Below are 208 nucleotides of genomic sequence, written 5' to 3' on the forward strand. Positions count from 1 at the left end.
TTCCCTATGTTTGATTCAGTTCTGATCCGGGTTCAGCTACATGCATTATGATTAAAACACTTCTCACACCGTTTCCTGGAAACACTAGGTAAAAAAAAAAAAAAAACTCCAGCTACTCTGAGAACAATAAAGTAAATGGAGGATGGTACGTTGGTAAATATGCGTTTTGTGTGTAAAATCAGACAGCTACATCACGTGCCCCTCAGTT

The sequence above is a fragment of the Girardinichthys multiradiatus genome, chromosome 21, assembly GCF_021462225.1.
Source record: "Girardinichthys multiradiatus isolate DD_20200921_A chromosome 21, DD_fGirMul_XY1, whole genome shotgun sequence".
Lineage (NCBI taxonomy): Eukaryota > Metazoa > Chordata > Actinopteri > Cyprinodontiformes > Goodeidae > Girardinichthys > Girardinichthys multiradiatus.